This window comes from Haliotis rubra, unplaced genomic scaffold, assembly GCF_003918875.1.
Source record: "Haliotis rubra isolate DU_JTF1 unplaced genomic scaffold, ASM391887v1 Scf651, whole genome shotgun sequence".
In the NCBI taxonomy this organism is placed as follows: Eukaryota; Metazoa; Mollusca; class Gastropoda; order Lepetellida; family Haliotidae; genus Haliotis; species Haliotis rubra.
This window is the reverse complement of record NW_025767359.1, coordinates 493,930-515,726: the sequence shown is the minus strand read 5'-3', so window position 1 is coordinate 515,726 and position 21,797 is coordinate 493,930. Positions and strand designations below refer to the sequence as shown.

General features: G+C 46.5%; 1 protein-coding gene across 1 annotated transcript in view; it reads left to right on the top strand.

The window, feature by feature from the left end:
* LOC124257212 overlaps nucleotides 1-21,797 on the top strand; it is a 113,444-nt gene that overhangs the window by 27,288 nt on the left and 64,359 nt on the right. The window contains exon 3 of the mRNA XM_046691229.1: nucleotides 20,542-20,610. The gene's annotated coding sequence lies outside the window, so the exon portion shown is untranslated. The remainder of the gene's footprint in view (nucleotides 1-20,541; nucleotides 20,611-21,797) is intronic.

Here is a 21,797-nt window from a genome sequence, read left to right as displayed (position 1 = left end):
CGGCTTTGAGTACATTAATCGAAGGTTAAATGAAGCTCAATTGAAATATATGGGGCTATACACCTGAACTATTATCAAAAATCGAAGATAGCCCCGAAAGATTCACCAGTACCACTTTTACCCGGGGTGGCAATATACTGGCGCGCCGAACACATATACCAAAATTGTCGTATTGTTATACAACCGGATGCCTTAATGGATCCTATTAACCCCTTAGTAAACCCCGTGAGGTTTATGTTAGAGCAGAGATGCCTATTAGCCTCTCACCTATTACCCAGCATGATGGTATGGAACTTGTAAGCTTCAAATACACTACACAAGTTTTAAATAGCACACAATTAGAAAATATCTCGTAAAATATATTATATGCACACAGAATGGGTCTGTACCCAGTCGTAGAGGAAGTAGCTAAGACACTGGAAACCGTAGACGGGTTCCGCTTGAGATAGTTATGTGATGTAAAACGCCGACTAGAACAAGACCGCGACACGCGGAAAGCACTATGTAAAAAGTACCATAGAGCTTTCAATATCGTAGACGGGGCTGATACCACCCTTATGGCAACCAGAATTGGACTAGGGGCGGCAGGTGTTGGGTTGATAGCTACCATTGTGGCTACCCCCGTAGTGCTAGGCATTGAAATAACAGCTGGGGTGGCAGGGGTGTTAGGGTTGGCGCTTAAGTTTGCATCCTGCAGACTGCATCGTAAGGCATTGAAACACGACAAGCTGAACACAGTAAGTGAGCGTATTTCCACGGCACTCACTGACAGTAAGATCTCAGAGGAGGAGTTTCGTTCAATCCTCTCTGAACTCACAAAATATAACAAAATGAAACAAGAGATTCGATCCAAGTCTCGTAAGTCTGCTATCAGTGAGGATGAGAAAAAAAAGTACATAGAACAAGGGGTGAAAAAAGCCCAGCAAGCCTTTATTACAAACACCAAAGAGATCATAGGCGATTCACATTAAACTGTTTCATCGAGGTAAACATGGCATAGCGGCACATTAGACACAGCCCAGTATTAGATAATACAATCCCAGGATAGACCCGTTAAACCAACATATTTCAGCCAAGTCCCCGGTAGCTCAGTCGGCTAAGAGGCGCGGTTGTGAGGTATACATGTGGCGTTCGTATACCGCTGGCAAATCAAACTTTTTTATAGTAGGGGTAATGGCAGCAAGAGCTAAGGGTCCGACCAGAGCCTTATTTGGGAAATAAGGCTTTGCAGAGGCTTTTGTTGGACCTGGACAAAACCCCCCATTTCAATACTACTACATGAGACACCACAGATGACATACACAACATGAGACAATACACATGATATATACAACATGATACACCACACATGACATACACAACATGAGACACTACATATGACATACTCAACATGAGACACCACACGTGACATACACAGCATGAGACACCACAGATGACATACACAACATGAGGCACCACACATAACATACTCACTATGGGACACCACACATGACATACTCAACATGAGACACCACACGTGATATACGCAACACGGGACACCACACGTGACATACACAACATGGGACACCACACATGACATACACAAAGTCAGACACCACACATGACATATACAACATGAGACACCACACATGAGATACGCAACATGAGACACCACACATAACATACACAGCATGAGACACTGCACATAAAATACACAACATGAGACACCCCAGATGACATACACAACATGAGACACCACACATGAAATACACAACATGAGACACCACACATGACATACACAACATGAGACACCACACATGAAATACACAACATGAGACACCACACATGGCATACACAACATGAGACACTGCATATGACATACTCAACATGAGATACCACACATGACATACACAACATAAGACACCACATCTAACATATACAACATGACACACCACACATGACATACACAACATGAGACACCACACATGACATACACAGCATGATACACCACACATGACATACACAACATGAGACACCACACGTGGCATACACAACATGCGACACCACACATGACATACACAACATGCGACACCACACGTCACGTACTCAACATGAGACACCTCACATGACATACACAGCATGGGACACCACACATGACATACACAACATGAGACACAATACATGACATACACAAAATGAGACACCACACCTGACATGGACAACATGAGACACCACACAGGACATACTCAACATGAGACACCACACATGACATACACAACAAGAGACACCACAGATGATATACTCAACATGAGACACCACACGTGACATACACTACATAACACACCACAGATGACATACACGACATGAGACACCACACATGACATACACAACATGAGACACCGCACATGAAGTACACAAAATCAGACACCACACATGACATACACAACATGAAACACCACACATAACATACACAAAATCAGACACCACACATGACATACTCAACATTAGACACCACTGGTGACATACGCAGGATGAGAATCCACACATGACATATACAACATAAGACACCACACAAGACACACAACATGATACACCACACATGGCATACACAACATGAGACACCACACATGACATACACAACATGAGACACCACGGATGTCATACTCAACATGAGACACCATACGTGACATACACAACATGAGACACCACACATGACATACACAGCATGAGATACCACACATGACATACACAACATGAAACACCACACATGACATACACAAATTCAGACACCACACATGACATACTCAACATTAGACACCACAGGTGACATGCACTACATAACACACCACAGATGACATACACAACATGAGACATCATACGTGACATACACAACATGGGACACCACACTTGACATACACAACATGAGACACCACAGAAGACTTACTCAACATGAGACACCACACATAACATACACAACATGAGACACCACGGATGACATACTCAACATGAGACACCATACGTGACATACACAACATGAGACACAACACATGACATACACAACATGAGACACCATACGAGAGATACACAACATGAGACATCGTACATGACATACACACCATGAGACACCACACATAACATACTCAACATGAGACACCATACATGAAATACACAACATGAGACACCACACATGAAATACACAACATTAGAATGCACACATGACATACACAGGATGAGACACCACACATGGCATACACAGCATGATACACCACACATGACATATACAATATGAGACACCCCAGATGACATTCCCGAGATGGGACACCACACGTGACTTACACAACAAGAGACACCACACTTGACATACACAACATGAGACACCACACGAGAGATACACAACATGAGACACAACACATGACATACACAGCATGATACACCACACATGGCATACACAACATGAGACACTACATATCACATACTCAACATGAGATACCACACATGACATACACAACATAAGACACCACAGCTAACATATACAACATGAGACACTATACATGACATACACATCATGAGACACCACACATGAAATACACAACATTAGAATGCACACATGACATAAACAGGATGAGACACCACATTTGACACACACAGCATGAGACACCACACGTTGCATACACAACATGCGACACCACACGTGACATACAGTACATGAGACACCTCACATGATATAGACAACATGTGACACCACACATGACATACACAACATGAGACACCACACATGGCATACTCAACATGAGACACCACAGATGACATACACAACATGAGACACCATACGTGACATACAGTACATGAGACACCTCACATGACATACACAACATGTTACACCACACATGACATATACAACATGAGACACCACACGTGACATACACAACATGAGACACCAGACATGACATATACAACATGAGACACCACACATGCCATACACAGCATGAGACACCACACATGACATATACAACATGAGACACCCCAAATGACATTCCCGAGATGGGACACCACACGTGACTTACACAACAAGAGACACCACACTTGACATACACAACATGAGACACCACACGAGAGATACACAACATGAGATTACACAACACATGACATACACAGCATGATACACCACACATGGCATACACAACATGAGACACTACATATCACATACTCAACATAAGATACCACACATGACATACACAACATAAGACACCACAGCTAACATACACAACATGAGACACCACACGTGACATACAGTACATGAGACACCTCACATGATAAAGACAACATGTGACACCACACATGACATACCCAACATGAGACAACACACATGACATACTCAACATGAGACACCACAGATGACATACACAATATGAGACACCACACGTGACATACAGTACATGAGACACCTCACATGATATAGACAACATGTGACACCACACATGGCATACACAACATGAGACACCACACATGACATACACAACATGAGACACCACAGATGACATACCCAACATGAGACACCACACGTGACATATACAACATGAGACACCACACGTGACATACACAACATGAGACACCACAGTAGTAGAGGGAATGATAGTCCGGGACCAGTTCCAACAAAAGCCTCTGCAAAGCCTTATTTCATAAATAAGGCTTTGGTCGGACCCTTAGCTCTTGCTACATTACCCCTACTGCTTTCCCAACCTATAAAAATTTCAAGCGCAAAAATAGTAAAATGTCCCCGGCAGCCACAATTCCCAAAGGGAGAAATAGAAATGTATTGCGCTTCCTCCCTTGGGAATTGTGTCTCTCACCGTGAGAGAACCTCACATCACACAAAGTTGTGACGGCGGGATACGAACCCCACATGTACAGCTTGCGCAGACTACACATAATGGGGTCGCATCACTCAACCGACTGAGCTACCGCGGACTAGCTGAAGTAGGTCAGTTTAACGGGTAGATCACGGTAGATCACGCGCACCCACGCATCACGTGACACTAGGTGGTTGTCTTTGTTATCCGTGAACACGTAGGGGGAGCCGAGCTTAATATTGAGAAGCCAGTCGGCTTTATCGGGGAACAACACCCACTTGTCATCGCCGGTGAAGACGAATGTATATGGCTTATTTCGGGCGACGGTAGTGCTCTCAACATCGTCTAAGTCGAACAGTTTGCCACCGAACGATGGGTATATTATCCAGTTATCATCACCGGTGTTGACAAGGGTGTACTTAGTGTTGGCTGCCGCTCTTGTGGTATCTACTATATCACTTAGGCTGCTAGTACCACCGGAGGGGACTTCAACGCGTTTGTAAATGCTGATTTTCAGTTGCAAGGCGTACAATTTACCATCCACTCCGGGGTCGTCGAATCCGCGTGTGTCCCCGAGGTCGGAGATCCCCACATTGGTGCATTTTTTCAGCTTCATTCCAGGACCTTGTGCGCTGGTCATTTTATGTGCAGCGTTATGCTGAGGTATCCTATATTCACGAGATTATGATTTATATCTAACACCGATATTATCAGCTCAGGGATGTTGCCCTGGGTTAACCTCTTATACTGCCGCGGTGAAAACGACTCGGTTCTACCGTCGTTGTATTTCTCCGTTTTCACCGGTACGGCTCTCAGTATAGTGGAAGGGTGACCCCCTTGAATGTTGTCCGTTGTGCTAACCTGGCTGAGATGAATGCACAGCTCTCGGTACGGTACTAGGTCGGGTAACTTCGTGCCTGTGATGGTAGTTGTTGGTTTTACCTCGTCAGGCTGCATACCGAGTGTCCTCGCCAATGGTCGGCCGAGCCTCAAGGAGTTTCTTCCATTGTTGATTAACACCACTGTACCGTTTGAGTCGTTCATCTTGAGTTCGGCTCCCAGGGGTTTGAAGACCTCGTCGCTTAGAGAGCACACGCTGTAGTAGCCGTCAGTTATCTGGTTGCGAGCTCCACCTATGAACAGTTTATTGTTGCTAGCGTTGATGTTAGTCCATCGTGGTAGGTAGGTGCGACTTCGAGTTGACCCGACGTGTTATCGATCGTGTGCGTCAGCTGACGGGCCTCACCGCTCGTTATTCCTGGAAGTGTTATGTACATGTTAGAGTATATAAACTCATTATATAATAGTTTTAAAATGTACTCCACTGGTGTGTTTTACCCTAAACTGGACGTAGATTTCCCCCACATGAAGATCGTGGTCGCTGCTGGGTTGTATTTCGACGCCCAGTTCATAGATGTGTTCGACCAGTATAAGTTTCCGGTGACTAACTCTAAGGTAGTTCATGCTTGGTTCAACAAACCGATGCAGTTCTGGCAGAATCAACTCAACTTCGCTGTGTGGTGCGCTACAACGGGGTGTGGTGTGACATTGACCGACACTCGGCGTGGACCGCTGAGTCAGTCTGTGTTCACGTTCCACGTGTACTACCAGGTCAGGTGTATCCTCAAAGAGATCAGCGCTCCGCTCCCACAGGAAAAGGCATGGAATGCAGTAAACAACCAGTACGACAGACGCACCTACGAACGTATTTGCAACTAATTCGAACTAAACACGAAGACAGATTGGCGTTTGCCGGGACCGAACCACGGGTTGGGTATCCCCATCGTTCAAAACATGCACCTCGTTGATGCCAGCGAGAAATTGAAGGAATGGGGATACAAGTCGTATCATCACCTCACAACAAACGAGTGGGATGATCGTTACATGGCTTTCGACAACAGTAAGGATTACAGAGTCTGGAGGTTCGAGCATGGGGCAGCGGATGACTGGAAAAAGTTCATGCTGGACACGTCGAGAGGGTTTACTCGTGCCGGGGTAATCAGGTTGAACGACTCGATTCGAACGTACGTGTGGGCGCTGTTGGGTGCGCAGACGCAAACGCGTTCCAACATCCTCGGTAAGGGGACTGCTTACGACGCTCAGAAACAGTTCGTTGTTAACGTTGAGGATGCTATCAATGCTCCAGTTGATCTCCCGAGTGCCATCAAACGCTACCAAGACGTGTTGGAATATGCCAGGTCGAAAGTCGACTACGTGTTCAACGTGGGGTTGTACATGGCTCCGAGCGATATGCAACTGAGAGTAAAAAAACTGGTGGGCTACAACAACGAAATAGTCATAGCCACGGCGGACCAAAAGTTGGGCGTCAACCTCGATGTCAACATCCCCCACGTCCCACCACCCACGACCGGTGAAACGGGTATAGTGACGCCACCCCCGGAGCCTAGGGCTCAACCAACACCCCCTGTGGGGTCACAGCACATCGATCGTAAAACAGCCATGGTGGTTGGTGGGGTAGCTTTGGGACTTATTTGGTTAAAAATTCCTTAGCCGCTACGTACACCAAACCCACCACACCGACGATGGCTGCCCACAGGTTTTGACTAAGCCACGTGGCAGTTTTAGCCAGAGCACCCAACAACCACGAGACGATGCTACCCAGGATGCCGGGCAGGGCTTCGGCGGCCTTACCAGCCAGTTTAGCCAGGGCCACCCCGAGTTTTTTTATCCAGGCTTTGACGCCCCCACCACTTGGTTTGCCACTGCCACCGGCAGGCGTACCCCCACTCAATGACACCACCAGGGTTGATACGATGAAGCCCAATGCAGTCAGAATGCTGGCGATGGTGATCCCTTGCTCCTGGAACAGTATCCGAATCCTGTCAGCTAACGTGGTGTCTTGGTGGAGGACTCAATCAACGGTTTCCCGCACACGGCTGACCTGGGATCGAAGCTGGTCTCGGAAGGAGGATGCCGTTATCAGCCGGGGTCTTCCTTTCCTCTTCCAAATTACGTATTCGTTCCTCAATGGTGGCTTTCAGAGACTCGTCCTATGTTTCACCGAGTTTGACCTTTTCATGGGCGATGTGGTCGTCTATCGCGTCCAGTTTGGCCGTGTTGTTCACGAGATGTCCGCGAATGGTTTGCATGGCCATGTCCAGTCCCCGCAGTTCCCGAAAGGTAAATTCGAACCCGGGTAAGGGTTTGTCGTGGTAGGTGGCCAACAGCTTTTCAATGTTATCGGTCATGTCTTGATCCGATGTGGCGCCCCTGACGTCTTGCAGATCTTGAATGGGAATCTTAGGCCATGCGCCCCTGTAATCTATGAAGCCTAGTTCATCGCGGATAAAGTCACCCCCATGGCGACTGCCGAGTGTTGATAAAGCAAGCGGTTCAGTGCGCTTATTCATGAGGTCGATCTCCGGGTGAGCCCTTAATCGCAGCGTGCCCTTGCCATCGACAAAAAACTTGTCATAGTCTCGCCCCCACGGCTCTACGTAATTTCTATCCTCTTTTAAACCATCGTAAAACCCGTTGACGGCCTGCTTCACGAGTTCGTTGCCTTGCGAGAATGAGGTTTCATCCTCCCCAAATGTTAGGGCACTATCATCCCACATATCATCCATAGGTATGTCTTCAGCCATTATTTAGTATTAAAACTTATATATTTCATTTATATAACAATGTACGGTAGAAAACTAGATCCTTTCAGAAGATCAAGAGAGCCCCTAGGCATCAAAGCCTTGCGCCAGTCGGTGACCATCACCAACAATCCCAGCAAGATAGACCAGAATCAAACACTGCTGGTTAGATTTCCAAACCTTGGCGCAAATGACCTCATTGTACCAGGCACTGTTCGACATCACGTTGACCTCCACCAACGACAAACGCGAGCTAGTGCGGAACGTAGGCTGAGCCATCATCAAGAAAACCACAATCAAGATCACCGGCAACGAGGTGCTGAGCATCGACGACAGTGACGTGTTTCACTGCTACAAGGACCTCTGGAAAAAGCGAGGGAGAACGCGTCAATGATGTGTATCAGTGCATCAGCAAATCGACCCGGTTGCGCATTGGATATGGCTTCACGCAAGAGCAGTTAGACAATATCACGGACGGTGAAAACTCCATCGCTCAAGCGTACGGTAACAGATTCTGCGTGCCGCTCGACTTCGAGTTGCTCACGGAACACGCGCCGTTTTACCAGGCAGCGCTGGGTGATAGGCTTGAATACGAGCTCACGTTTAACGACTACAGCAAAGTAGTGCGTACGCCAAACAGCGATGAAGCCAGTTACACCATAGACAACATCTCTCTGGAGTTCGACATGGTCACTAACCCGGAGCTGGCCAGGCAGGTTCGAAGCCAGTACTCGGGGAACGTGGCCATCCTGTACGATCGCATACTGAGGCATAGATCAGTCGTGCGGGATAAGAGCGACACTGTGTGGAATATCAACCTGAACGTGCCGGCGCGATCGATGAAAGGCATCCTGGTCGTCCCCGTGGAGGATTATGAGCCGTTCCGGAGGGACAGCGAGAAGTTTTTCAACCCAGAGATTGAAAAGGTGGAAGTGACCATCGAGGGCGTGCCCAACCAGCTGTTCAGTCATGGTATGAGGGCATACCAACAATGGGATGAGATAAAAAAGCTACCGGCCATCAAACAACACCCATACATAACCAAAGACCTGGACCTATCCTCCGTGCATATCGGTGAATACTTGACCAACAAGTACGCCCTATGGTTGGACATGCGATCCACGGATGACGATAAACTACACGGTAGCGGCCGTCGCATAGATAACGGAAGTGAGGGGATTACTATCCAGATTACCAAGAAGGCTCAACCTGCTGGCAAGTTGAAATTATATCTGTACGTTATTATGGACGCGCAACTTAATATAGACAATTGGAGATTCGTGCAAGCCATCTATTGATGGTGGTAAGCCATCATCTAGTAGGCAGTTGCCTACTGATTTACCCCGCGACCCACACTGCGCCATAGTGTGCGGGCAGACTGGCTGTGGGAAGACCGTTTTCGTGTTAGATATGTTGAAGGGGTACTACAGGGATGTTTTCGACCACATCGTTATCATGTGCCCTACTCTGAGCATGAATAAAACGTACACAGAAAGACCTTGGGTGATGACGGACCCGGACGTACACAGAGTCGACCCGGGAACACGTCTGCAGGACTGGTTGAAAGCTCTTCACGAGAAATTTAAAGGGGAGTCGACGCTGTTCATACTGGATGACTGCAGCGCTAATCGCGAGATAACGAAAAAGAGAGACATGCTATCGTACCTGGCCTTCTCCGGCCGACACGCAAATCACAGCGTCTGGGTGCTAACGCAGAAGTTCAACTCGGTGTTGAAAGACCTAAGGGAGCAGACGCGATGGATGGCCTTATTTCACTGCAAGGACAGGGATTCGTTCGAGGAGTGTTTGAGAGAGAACGATGTGATGAGTAAATTAGAACGGGAACGTGTGAAGAAACAGCTCGCTGAAACTAAACACGCTAAGCTCGTGCTCAAGACCGACCAACCTGTGGCCTATAGGGTGTTTTAGCTTAGCAATGCTAAGCAATGCTTAGCAAATGCTTAGCAAATGCTTAGCAATGTTAAGTTATAGCTATGGTATTTGAAGTGTTCGTCGTGTGCAACTTAACCTTCATTTCTCTGTGTTTCGCTTATATCGTATATTATATAGTTAAAACTAAAACTTACTTATCACATTATAAGATGGAGTGTGAGGAACTGCTCGAACAGTTGTTGGTGCCAGTGGACGATGATAAGCGAGAGAAACTGGTGGCGTTGGCAGTTGGTGGCAAAGCCAAACATTACTTTGGGGAGTACACTCCAGATAAAATTCACAAAATGTCAGCCGAAGAAATCAATAAGCTGTACGCTAGATACGAGTCCCGTATCGGAGCAGAAATGACAAAAACAATAGGATCGGCTATGACTCAGATATACACTGGTATTGCATCGTACTTCCTTCCCATCCTCCAGGAACGCCGACTTCACTTGTGGGAAGGCCTCGAGAAAGACCCTTTTATCGAACACGCCTTGAGCTCTATCAGCTGCGAGCTGTACCACAAATACGGTATGTTGTTAGCCCCGGTGACGGCGGCGATTATCACAGCAAAGCATTGCCAATTTGAGAGGAAAAATAATAATAATAGTATAGATGGATGCTGTACAGGAGACCCCACAACTTGCGGAAACCCCACCCCAAACCCCTTCAGAGGTGACGGTGGAGACCCCTCCCACAGTAACCAGGCAGAAGAATCCTAAGAGAGTAGCTGCCGGTAAAAAACGGTGGTGTAACCAACATAAAATTATCACGGTGACCCACCCGTCTCGACTCTTGTTGGTTGTATGCACAACTGCTGCCGTGGCTATCTCATGGTTATATACACGACGCAGTGAGGGAAACCCACACAGTGAGGGAAACCCACATGGGGATCCGGTCCCACAATTAGAGGTCAACCCACATATCATGTTATAATTTAATATTTTATATCATATACATAATGTCTGAGGGGAAAACGTTCGTCAACGACGCATACCACGCCACAGTGGTCTAGCCGTAGGGTATGCTCGGTTGACCAAAATGGTGCTTAAACAACCCACTATCAAGCTGGATTTCAACCTGCAGGATATGGGTATGCTCATAATGAACCTTGGTATGGCGATGGCTACAAAAGACATCCTAGTACAACAAGGGATAATACCTGAAAATATTATGAAGTAAATATAGGATGGCCACGATAGCTATGATGGTCGGTGGTGTGTTAGTGAATGCCCTGGCATTTTCCGGGAGTAATTTCCTCTTCTCGAAACTACGAGAGTCACACGCGGCTGAAATACAGGAAGAGAGAAAGCGCCATAATCTCGCTATTGAGAAATTACAGGCCGCACAATCCGAGTACGCTAAAAAACGCCTCCAGAGGATCGATTACATTAACGAACAACTCAGGCGTGAAAACCATGCCGTTCAAACATTCCACGATGTCGGCGACGCAGCGAGACAATACTACTTATTAACAGGTAAACAGCTGGAACCACTCAATAAACCCACACTCGCTCAGTACTACACACCATCCAAGGGACAAATGGACCATGAACTGGTCTTCATAGCGCTGGGTATAGCGGCGACTGCATTGGTTGCGAAACAATTAGATTAAGTACTCATATAAGTATACCAAAGATGAGACCTGCCCCGTACCGATGCCAGTATATACTGAGGGGGAAGCCTGGGCCCTGTGGTAGGAAATGCAGGATGGAGGGGTATTGCTGTTTTCATAGAAAATGTTTTGTGAACTACACGTGTTCAGTGTGCGGTATTGGAGTGAGATGCCACTACTGTTTATGTAAAGACCACGGGGCAAATGTAGTCAGGCACCATCTTATCTATGAGAAGAAAAAGGCCTACATAAACGAATGTATCCGCCTCCTTAGCATGGACCCCAATACATAGGTTTAACAATGTTTGTGGAAATTGAGCCCAGGCAGATGGATGTATAGATATCAGTGTCCTCAAACCCATGATTATATAAGGGGTGAAAGTAGGGTTTGGGCGGGGCACACTTGGAATTACTTTGATGTGCATTGGGAGATAGATATACTTGTTGCAAGTAATACTATGCTGCGCATGTTGAGGGAATAATCGATATTTACTAAAGTTGGAAGAGTTACCTCCCTTGCCGGTGGTCCATTTAGAGATTGTATACGCTTTGGTATAACAATGACTACTATTCGTGAGCTTAAGCATATCGCGAGACAGAGGGGGGTGATCGGGTATTCTCGAATGACCAAGCCAGCATTGTTGAGACTACTCAACATACAAGCCCCTCCCACGGTAAAACAATTAAAAGCTCAAGCAAAACAGCTTGGGCTCACGGGTTATTCAAACCTGGGGAGAGCCGGGTTAATTGCATTGTTATCACATGCCCCCGTAGCAAAACCTCCCACTGTAAAACAATTAAAAGCCCAAGTACGCGATTTGGGTTTAGGTGGGTATTCCCGTATGAGGAAACCACAGCTTGTAGAACTATTACGGCAGAATAGAGCTATTGACCTACAGTTCGTGCGCACTGAGCGTGCTGTAGGTAATTATTTAAGAGGCTGGCACATGCATGTTGATAGGAACATAGATATCACAGATATCAAGCCTCTGATAGCTGATAAGGTGAACCAGGAACTAAACGATCTTGGAAGTATCAAGTTTCAGATCACAGTTAAAATGTCGCTCGATAAGAACGTGGGGGAAGGGGTCACTGAGTACGTTCAGCCTTACTTCCGAGGTAGGCAAGAGGTTGTTACGCATATAGAGACCATAGACGCATCAATCGATACCAGTTTTCAGCAGATACGAGAATACCTAGAACGCTACACACACTTGGGGTCCGGGTGGGCTGTAGATAAATGTCTATCTAGACATAGCTAACTACGTGCCGTTCAGAGGCGGGTCATACCTAGACTTGCCCCCCCTACTATAGGAAAAAACAGGCCATGGTAAACGTTAAGAATAGAGGAGACGATTGCCTGAGGGTAGCTACCAGGTCAGCCTTGTTTCCAGCTGACACTCATTCAGACAGGCTTTCTAGCTATCCCCAGGACGATGGGCTCAACTGGGATGGTATAGATGAACCAACCCCCATATCCCAGATCACTAAAGTAGAAAAACAGAATAATCTAGCTTATAACGTCTTTGGGCACGAAGGCAACACAACAATAGTACACAGGGTCAGCCCAGTGTTGGGGGAGGAGGGTCGCCAAGTTATCAATATATTCATGATCCAACGAGGTGAAAAGTATCACTACACGTGGATAAAACATCTCAGCCGGTTGTTGCACGACCAGTCGAAACACGTTGGGAAAAAACACGTTTGTGTGCGATGCCTGCACGGTTTCAGCCGAGCTGATTTATTAGAATCCCACCGGGAGGATTGCCAAGGTGTGGGGCAGACGGCCATACGAGTCGACATGCCTAAGGAAGGTGAAAATATCCTAAAATTCGACAACCACAAGAACCAAATGTCTGTGCCTTATATCATATACGCCGACTTTGAAGCCTTGGTCAAACCTGTTACAGGTGGGGCTGTTGGGGATACTCCCAATGCTCTACCCACAGGCGGGGTTGTTGGGGGGACTCCAACCACACTCAAAACACAGGAGCATGAAGCCTGTGGGTTTGGATACATTGTTGTCCGTTGTGATTGGGAAACGAAAGCTCCCGTAGTGTATAGGGGTCCTGACGCGGCTGAAAGGTTTCTTAAGTTTTTGCAGGAGGAAGAAAAAATTATTAGGAACGCACTGTATAGAGTCGCTCCCATGCGTATGACCCAAGCAGACAGGCTAGCTCACGCCTGTAGCACTAATTGTCACGTGTGTGACTCACCACTTAACGGTGATTCGGTGAGAGATCACTGCCACGTAACCGGTAAGTATAGAGGTGCCGCTCACAGCGCGTGTAACCTCAAGCTTAGAATCATCCCTAAGACAATAAACATCCCCGTGGTCTTTCACAACTTGAGAGGGTACGACTCTCACTTAATCATGCAGACCATCGCGAAAATCGATGGTAATATAACGTGTATCCCCAACAACATGGAGAGATACATCTCCTTCAGCTTAAACGGCCTTAGGTTCTTAGATTCAGTACAATTCTTATTGTCGTCATTAGACAGTCTGGTCAAGGCCAACGATACCTTCCCTATTACCGATCGATACACAGACGCCGAGACTAGACCCCTGCTTATGAGGAAGGGTGTGTACCCCTATGAGTACATGGATAGTTGGCCCAAGTTCGCCGAGACCAGACTACCCCCCCATCAGAGAATTTAACAGCAATCTGACAGACTCGGAAATATCCCAAGACGATTACTCGCACGCTATTAATGTATGGAATAAACTGGGTTGTAAGAACCTGGGTGACTACCACGACCTGTATTTGAGGACAGATGTACTGCTGTTAGCCGACGTGTTTGAGACGTTTAGGCGGACATGTTTCAAGCAGTATAAATTAGACCCCGCATGGTATTACACCAGCCCAGGTCTGTCGTGGGATGCCTTGCTTAAAAAGACCGGAGTTAAGTTGGAATTGCTTACAGATTACGACATGCACCTATTCATTGAGAAAGGCTTGCCAGGTGGGATCTCCATGGCAACCAAACGATACGCGAAAGCAAATAATCAATACGTGAAGGGCTACGATCCGAGCAAGCCAACCAATCACATTCTCTACCTCGACGCCAACAACCTGTATGGCTGGGCTATGAGCCAGTATCTACCCACAGGGGGGATTCGAATGGGCATCACCCACTGATGTTATGAGCATTGCACCGGATTCGAACAACGGTTATATCCTCGAGGTTGACTTGGAATACCCCAAGGCATTACACACATCACACAACAGCTACCCCCTAGCGCCCGAACGTATGAGGGTTAACCCAGACTGGATGTCTGAGTACCAACATAACTTGTTAGGTGGGCGTGTGACAGACGTTGAAAAACTCGTGCCCAACTTAATGAATAAGACCAAGTACATCGTTCACTATCGCAACCTACAGCTGTACCTGTCGTTGGGTATGAGGCTGACCAAAATACACAGGGTGTTCATGTTCAACCAGAGCCCATGGATGGAGCCCTACATCAGAATGAACACAGACCTCCGAAAGCTGGCCACCAGTGACTTTGAGAAAAATCTCTATAAGCTCATGAACAACTCGGTGTTTGGTAAGACTATGGAGAACCTGAGGAAACGCGTGACTGTGAAGCTGGTTCGGTCGAATGAGGAAGACAAGCTCAGGAGACTGATAGCCAGTCCGGCATTCAACCGTAGCAAGATATTCACCGATGACCTTGTTGCCCTACACATGAAGAAAAGTCACATAAAATTCAACCGGCCTGTTTACGTGGGGATGAGCATCCTCGATTTATCCAAACACCTGATGTACGACTTTTACTACAACGAGCTCAAGAAACAGTACGACGACAGGTGTGAAGTGCTGTACACTGATACGGATTCCCTGCTGATGGAGATTCAAACCGAGGACGTGTACGATGACATGAAAAACACCTCGATTTGTATGACACCAGCGACTACCCCAAGGCCCATGCCATACACAGCACGGTAAATAAAAAGGTCCTAGGTAAGATGAAGGACGAGTGTGCCGGCACGCCCATAGCCAAGTACATAAGGTTGAGGCCTAAGATGTTCTCCATACTGAAAGCCGACAATAGTGAGATCCGGAAGGCTAAGGGTGTTAAGAAGTACGTGGTGAAACAACACATTAAACACGCCAGAAGTGATGGGCATAAGATATACGGACTGACTTTAAACAAGACGTCCCTGTCGCCGATGGACACTAAACGTTGGATAGCTATTGATGGGATAAACACGTACGCGTACGGGCATGAGAAAATTGAACCAAGAACGGAACCAGAGAAAGTTTGAGGCTATTTACTATAGCCCGCGTGGGTACTGGAAAGGAGCTAGCGCTGTAGATAAGCTGGCTAAAATGGCGCGAGTACCGCCGGAGGAGGCCAAAGCGTGGCTTGAAAAAACAAGCCCTGTGGCAGATCTATTTGCCGCCACCATGCTACGTGCCTAGAAGGAAGTTCGGTATTAACATACCTAATAGCGTTCACCAGGCAGACCTACTGTTCCTACCCCACCACGACAACAGGTACAAGTATGCCTTAACTGTCGTGGATGTGGCTAGTCGTTACAAGGAACCCGAACCCTTGACAACGAAAGATTCTACCCAGGTAGCCAGAGGATTCGAACGCATATACAAACGCAGTCGGCTGACGTGGCCAACAGAGCTGCAAGTTGACCCCGGACGTGAGTTTATGGGAGTTGTGTCGCAGTTGCTGGCTAAGCACAAAGTACGAGTGAGACAAGGTGTGGTAGGAGCTCATCGCAGCCAAGCCATAGTTGAGAGATTTAATAGGACTTTGGCTGAGCGCTTATTCGGCCATCAGTATGCGAGGGAGATGGCCAACCCGGGAAAACGATCGACGGAATGGGTCGCGAGGTTACCCAAGGTGGTGTCAGAAATCAACCATGAAGCCACCCGTCTCACCGTCAAGAAACCGGCAGACGCTATCAAACTAAAATCAATAGTGGCAGAGCCGGCTGCTCCATTGCATGGGAAAGAGAAACAGATACCAGATAGGGCCCTAGTGAGGTATCTATACCAGCCGGGGGAACACAAGGGTGATAGCCGTAAGCGAGCCACCGATCCTATATGGTCAGTCAAAACTTACAACATAGATAAAGTGGACATAAAAGCAGACGAGCCTAACTTGTACTACTTGAGGGATTGGCCAGGCAGAGGGTTTGTAAGAGCGGAATTATAGATCGTACCGTACGGCACAGTGTTACCTCCAGTCAACACGGCATAGATGAACTTCAGCCATGTAGGTTAAGCAGTCCCGCTGGCTCTTGAAATTTTTATAGGTTGGGAAAGTAGTAGGGGTAATGGTAGCAAGAGCTAAGGGTCCGACCAAAGCCTTATTTGGGAAATAAAGCTTTGCAGAGGCTTTTGTTGGAACTGGTCCCGGACTATCATTCCCTCTACTACTCACCACAGATGACATTCACAGCATGAGACACCACACGTGACATACACAACACACCACAGATGACATACTCAACATGAGACACCACACGTGACATACACAACACACCACAGATGACATACTCAACATGAGACACCACACGTGACATACACAACATGAGACACCACACATGGCATACACAACATGAGACACTGCATATGGCATGCCCAACATGAGACAACACACATGAGAAACACAACATGAGACACCACACATAACATACTCAACATGAGACACACGAGACACCATACATAACTTACTAAACATGAGACACCACACATGACATACAAAACATGAGACACCACCGATGACAAACACAACATGAGACACCACGCATGACATACACAACATGAGACAGAAAACGTGGCATACACAACATTAGACACCACACATGACATACCAAACATGGGAAACATGACATGAGATACACAACATGAGACACCACACATGACATACACAAAATCAGACATCACACATGACATGCACAGCATGAGACACCACAGATGACATACTCAAGATGAGACACCACACATGACATACACAACATAAGACACCACACATAACATATACAACATAAGACACCATACGTGACATACAGAACAAGAGACAACACACATGAAATGCACAACATTAGAATGCACACATGACATACAGAGGATGAGACACCACACATGACATATACAACATGAGACACCACACATGACAAACTCAAAATCAGAAACCACACATGACATATTCAACATTAGACACCACAGGTGACATACACAGCATGAGACACCACACATGACATACACAACATGAGACAGAACACATGACATATACAACATGAGACACCACAGATGACATACTCAACATGAAACACCACAGATGACATACTCAACATGGGACACGAAACGTGACATACAGAACATGAGACACCACAGATGACATACACAACATGAGACACCAAACATGACATACACAATATGAGACACCACACGTGACATACACAACATTGGACACCACACGTGACATACACAACATGAGACACCCCAGATGACATACTCAACATGAGACACCACACGTGATATACACAACATGAGACACCACACATGAGATACATAACATGAGACACCACACATGACACATACAACATGAGACACCACACATGAAATACACAACATGAGACAACACACATGACATACACAACATGAGACACCACATATGAAATACACAACATGAGACACCACAGGTGACATACACAAAATCAGACACCACACATGACATACTCAACATTGGACACCACAGGTGACATAGAGAACAGAACGCCACTTGTGGACACTAAAACACACACATTGCCTAACCACGCGACACCTCCCTACCGACCACACCACACCACACCACAATAACCACTCCACACCTCACCATCCGTCACCACACTGCCGACCACACCACTTCACAATAACCACTCCACACCTCACGATCCGACACTACACTGCCGACCACACCACATTACAATAACCACTCCACACCTCACCATCTGACACCACACTGCCGACAACGCCACACCAAAATAACCACTCCACACCTCACTGCCGATACCACACTGCCCACCACAGCACATCACAATAACCACTCCACACCTCACTGCCGACGACAGGACACGGGTTCACACCACGCCACACCAAACCGCATAAAACATCAAACGCACACCAGCCACGACACGCCGCGACACATAAAACAGCAAACACACGTCACACACCGCAAATAAGGCCACTGACCGCACCAGACAAAACAGCAAACACACACCATACCACACACACACACCAGTGTGTAATTGTCCCCATAATGCCATAAACATTGTTTGTCATTACGTTACACTCCTGATAAAAAACGTTCATGTTTCAGGGTCGAACGTCAATACTACCGGTGTAAAGGGCGGACAGTCCGGGGCAACGATATCAATTGGCATTGCTTACATTGGAAGCCTTTCAAGTATTGATGTTATTGCTTTCATACGTTAAATGAACCTTCAGTATTCATTAAATGACTAATTATATTCACATTATTTTGAGATAGAATCAGAGAATATTATGGTTGTGTAGAGTGAGTGAGTGAATATGGTTTTACGCCGCTATTAGCAATACATTCCAGCAATATCGCGGCGGAGGACACTGGAAATTGGCTTCAAACATTGTACCCATGTGAGGAATCGAACCCTGGTCTTCGGCGTGACGAGCGAACGCTTTAACCACTAGGCTACACCAGGGTCCCGATGTATGTGCAGATGTAAAATTCCATTGTCAAGATGTACGTATTACAACAATGTGTAGCACAATCAGCCTGAAGATTTAGTGGATGAGCGAGTTCCGTTCAGCTTTGAACATTATTACAAGCTATTTCAGACATGTCAACAGAACATATACTCATGCCAATAATGGTTGGGCCCTACAGTCATAGTTTCCTGACATGCCTAAGGGGCGCAACTCTGCATAGCGAAACGCGCCACTATACACCACAGGGCCATACGTGCCACAAACAGTAACAGTTATTTATTAACGGAATAATGAAGCAACCAAACCCTTCCACTTCAATCAGATATTTCTCTTAAAAGCAGAGTCATTGTAGGAAGTACACTTCATATGGTTCTCTTACAAATAGTTATCTTGAAAATAGGTGCTCGTGAAAAGGTGAGCGTATCCTGTCTCACCGGTGGCACCTGTCAAAAACGCATGTAAAAGCAAGCCTGAAAAGTCCAAGGGAAGATAGAGCCAATGTCGGGAATTGTATCAGACTTGGAACTGATGCGTCAAAGGAGACGTACTTTTACCCTTTCTCAAAGCTTGACGTACTCGTACCTTCAAGCAAATCATATTAGAGTGAGTGAATTTAGTTTTACGCCGCTTTTAGCAATATTCCAGCAATATCACGGTGGGGAACACCAGAAATGGGCTTCACACATTGTGCTCATGTGGGGAATCGAACCCGTGCCTTCGGCGTAACGAGCGAACTCTTTAATCACTAGGCTACCCCACCGCCCCCAAATCATATTGGAACCAATAATAGAAGTGAAGACTTCATATGTTATATCAATATTAACGTGGAATGCAAATTAAAATAGTTGCATTGTGTTTTTAGTTAACGCTGCTCTACAAGGATCAGTGGGATCTGGACACTCCAGACAAGTGCCAGAGAATCCAGAAAGAGGTAAATCCTATACCGCATCATCACTATCTACGCCATATCACAACTCACCACATCTCTCTCAACACCACACCACATATTGCCACATCTCTCTCCACACCACAGCACAGCACCCCTCACCACACCTCTCTCCACACCACACCACATCTTGCCACATCTCTCTCCACACCACAGCACAGCGCCCCTCACCACACCTCTCTCCACACAACACCACATCTTGCCACATCTCTCTCCACACCACACATCACCTCTCTCAACACTTCACATCTCATCACATCATCTCACCCCCACAACACATTAAATCACACCTCACCTCACCGCAACACGCATCTCATCTCATCATACCACACCACACCACACCACACCACACCACACCACACCACACCACACCACACCACACCACACCACACCACACCACACCACACCACACCACACCACACCACACCACACCACACCACACCACACCACACCACACCACACCACACCACACCACACCACACCACACCACACCACACCACACCACACCATACCATACCATACCATACAATTATATCACCGCAACATGCAGTACCTTACGTCACCTTACTTCACCTAACCTCCACACCACATCTCACCTCAGCATGCCATACACATTTATCATCCAAAACTGTGTTCCACAGGAGATATTGCTTGTGTGAGATCATACGATATCTCCTAGGAGATATCGTTTTATCTCCTAGGAGATATCGTTTTGACAACAGATTTTGTACAATGCCCTGACAATGCTATGACGTCATGAACTTGATGACGTCATAATGCTATGACATCGCTGCACTGCAAGTCTAATGGTAGTACCGTGTTCAGAGATGTAAATTTTTCATTGAAAACCAATGAACAGTGATTTTTTTATGATAAATAGTATATCACGTCGGATATTTGTAACTTTATCAACTCGTGTTGATATAATTGATATCAGTAGACACGTGGGTGAGATTCTCTATATACCACCGCAACACCTCACCTCACCTTGCCTCGCCTCGCATTATGTCACATCACCTCACATATCATCACATCACCTCACCTCACCACAACTCACCTCACCTCACATCCACACCACACCACACCACATCACATCACATCTCACCTCAGCATACCATACACATATATCACCACAACACATCGCCTCATATTTGTAAACCATGGCTCTTTAT